Raw genomic sequence first — 3,181 nt, 5'->3', positions numbered from 1 at the left:
AAAAGCCTTGCCTAGTTGCTTTAGTAGCCAAAAACATGTTGGTAGGGACTCCTCACCCAGCTGACACCTTGGCTTCCATCATGGCTCTACAGGTCTTAATCCATTCCCAAAGCAGCTCTTGACCTGCACAGCTAGAACTACACTCTTAGTTTTTTTTATGTAACCTTTCAATTGTTTTGTTTCCACTTGCTTTTAAAATTTTCTGTTTGTTTTAGTCTTCACAAGAAAGAGGGTCAGCAAGGGCCACAGTATTTCATATCCACCCTAACGGATGTAGCTTTGATTGCTCTGCAGCACAGGGAACTGCAGCTCAGAGGTGTAACCCAATGAACATTGCTCCAGGGGCTCACATTTGTATCACCACCAGCACTTACAGAACAGCAGCTGAATGTATTTTCTCATCAAATCATACAGAAGCTCATGGCTGCACTCCTACCATTGCAAGAGCACAGACCTAGCAGCATCCATCCTCCAGTTTTGGCTGAATCTATTTGACGAGCTGCCTTTCCGTGGGCATATGTCAGCAGAACAATTCCTGAAACAGTCTCCAATTTCTTCAGGCATTCTTCTTGGCCTTGTTCTCTGCAAATTCCAGCTGATAGCAGTGTGTCAGACAGCATTTAACAAAATTACAAAAGATGCGGATGACCTTCCCACCACAAACCATCAGACTCTGGCCTACCTCTTGAGCCTGTTGAGAGCACAACCAGTTAACTACATCCACACTTTCAGTCAATTATTTCATTAATCTGTCAGTGAAAAGTAAAAGTAAAGTAAAAGATTTCTCTGTGCTATTCATAATTCCGCCCAGGGAATTTCTACTTCAGATTGCCTCTGTTGGTAAGAAGAATGAAGCTTAGCCTCCTTTATGTAGTTTCCTTTATTTCAGACTGCTTTTGCAGCAAAGGCCAGTGCTGAATCCCACACAATGTGAATTGTGTTTCTGTCTGTGACTTTTCCTATACAGATTCTACAGTCTGGGCTCATTCACAAATACTTCGCTGAAATTTGTATGGTTTCTCTGTAAGTTAAGGATATGCTTCTTTTGCATCTATGAATTTCAGTGGCAGACTATCAGGACATCCAGCAGTGATTCAGACATGTTTTGGAGGTGTATCATATACCACAATAATCTATCATTTCTGTTTAACAGGGTAACATTAAACACAGCGGGGTATCATCTGACTAGCAAGCGTTTCTAGACTTCATAAACACTTAGAAGGATTCAGCAGTAGGAAACACCCAGATGAAGCTCTCCTAGTTTATGGCTAGGGCAGTACTGGGTCCTACATTTTTAGGAAACGTAGCTAAATCCCAGATATGCCTTGAAAACAAATTTTACAAATAGCCAAGGAACAATACAAATACACCACCTCTGTTCTTCTAAAAAGAAGAAATCACCTTTTGATTGCAAACATTCTAACCCTTAGGAGAAGCTGTGGTTATTTAGGTTAATGTTCTGCTGTCACTTCTTGCAAACTGGTAGCATATATCCCTGGAAAACTGCATGGGGCTTAAGCCATGCCCTGAGAAAAGCAGAAGGCTTTTTCTTCAATTTAGCTTCTTATTCTATAATCATGTTACATAATGAAGACATATTGTATGACCTGCATCAACATATTGCAGTTGCCTTCTGTACTCTTTGCTGAAGAAAAACTTCCTTTCATACATAATACAGTTCCACAGCACTCAGTGAACCAATTTAACAACCTGACAAAAAAAGTCCTCTCTTGGCCCATGTTCTTCCAGCTTAACTGACATTGGTACTAGCAGTCACTGGACTTCTCTACGACCTGCTTTCATTTGCAGAAAGGCAGATGCTAACCCAGCAAGAGAAGCTCATGTGGCTCTCACAGCACATGGATCCATCCTTGCATGGATCTGATAGGTACCACAGCAGGTATAATGAGGTGAGGGCAGGAGTAGGAAGGATGCAAGCCCTCTCTCTTTTGGCAGCAAAAAGCCATTAGATGAACTCAGCTGCCAGGAACAGCACCACAGATTGTGAAATACTGATTTTCCTAAAATCTGAAGTTGCTCGCCAGAGGACACATGTTCTTGAGTCTACATTTGTCAAATCCTCTTTAATGAGTCAAAGGAAGTATAAGATCATGACTAACAGAATGTGGTAAAAGAATTAACAGATCCCCCACCATACACAAAGGGGGAAAGGTCAGTTCTACTCAGTGATTCCAGGCTGCTTGGGGAAGAATTTATCTGCATGCTAATAATGCAAAATGCAGCAACACAGCCCTAGAACAGAAAGAAAGTTGCACTGAACAGGGAACACGCACAGTGACTGAGTTGTAATGGATAAATGACTGAACATGAAAACAGGCAAAGTCCTACAAGCTCCACAGGGTCAGATGAAAGTTTAAATGGGAAGACAAAGTTGGATAGGGAGAAGATATTACTCCTGATTGCTGTTAAACATACCTACTGCTAAAATCCTGTTGTCAGTTCTTACATTCACAGAGTAAAAAGAGGCATGGATTACAACACAGTAGTCACGGTCTGCAAGAACTTTTCTTAGCAATATTATGGCATATTGATGTTGTTAGTCTTCTCTCTGTGCAGCTAAAGCAGGTCCAAAACAAGGTGCTTTGCAGGCAAGGTTAAGCCGTGAAAATGCTTGCCACAGGATCCTTTGACTGCTATTAAGTTATAGGGCAACCACAGAGGTTTATTGCCTTCAGCATTTTACTCATGTATGCAGAGAAAGATGTACTTTTTAAAAAGAAGGGTTTGTTTGAGGAAATAAGAAAAAAGCAAGTAGCCTAAGTGTTATTTTGTTGCCTTCTGTAAGCGTGTGGATACCTAAATGAAGTCCTCTCCCACTTCTAAGCTCTCCCCACCTTAGTCAGGTGATGCAATGTGTTAAAGCTCATAAATCTCAAACACCACAAGCCTGCACAACATTACCAAGAGTTTAGTCTTGCTCCAGTATTGCTGAATGATGTTTCTTGTTCCTGCTACCGTACAAGTTACATATGGATGTCTCCAAACACTGGGTTACTATACCTGAAGGCACTACATTTATAAAACAATTACCAAAATCACAGCAATACAAAGTTAATTTGTGTGAATTTTATTTCTGGGCTTCATGCTATGCCTTCTGGAATACTGTGTAAAAAGGTAGTGTTGTAGAACTTTTACAACCCACATTTATACTTGGCAAAGG

This window comes from Apteryx rowi, unplaced genomic scaffold (assembly GCF_003343035.1).
Source record: "Apteryx rowi isolate R43461 unplaced genomic scaffold, aptRow1 scaffold_1096, whole genome shotgun sequence".
Classification (NCBI taxonomy): Eukaryota; Metazoa; Chordata; class Aves; order Apterygiformes; family Apterygidae; genus Apteryx; species Apteryx rowi.
This window is presented reverse-complemented; position numbering follows the sequence as displayed.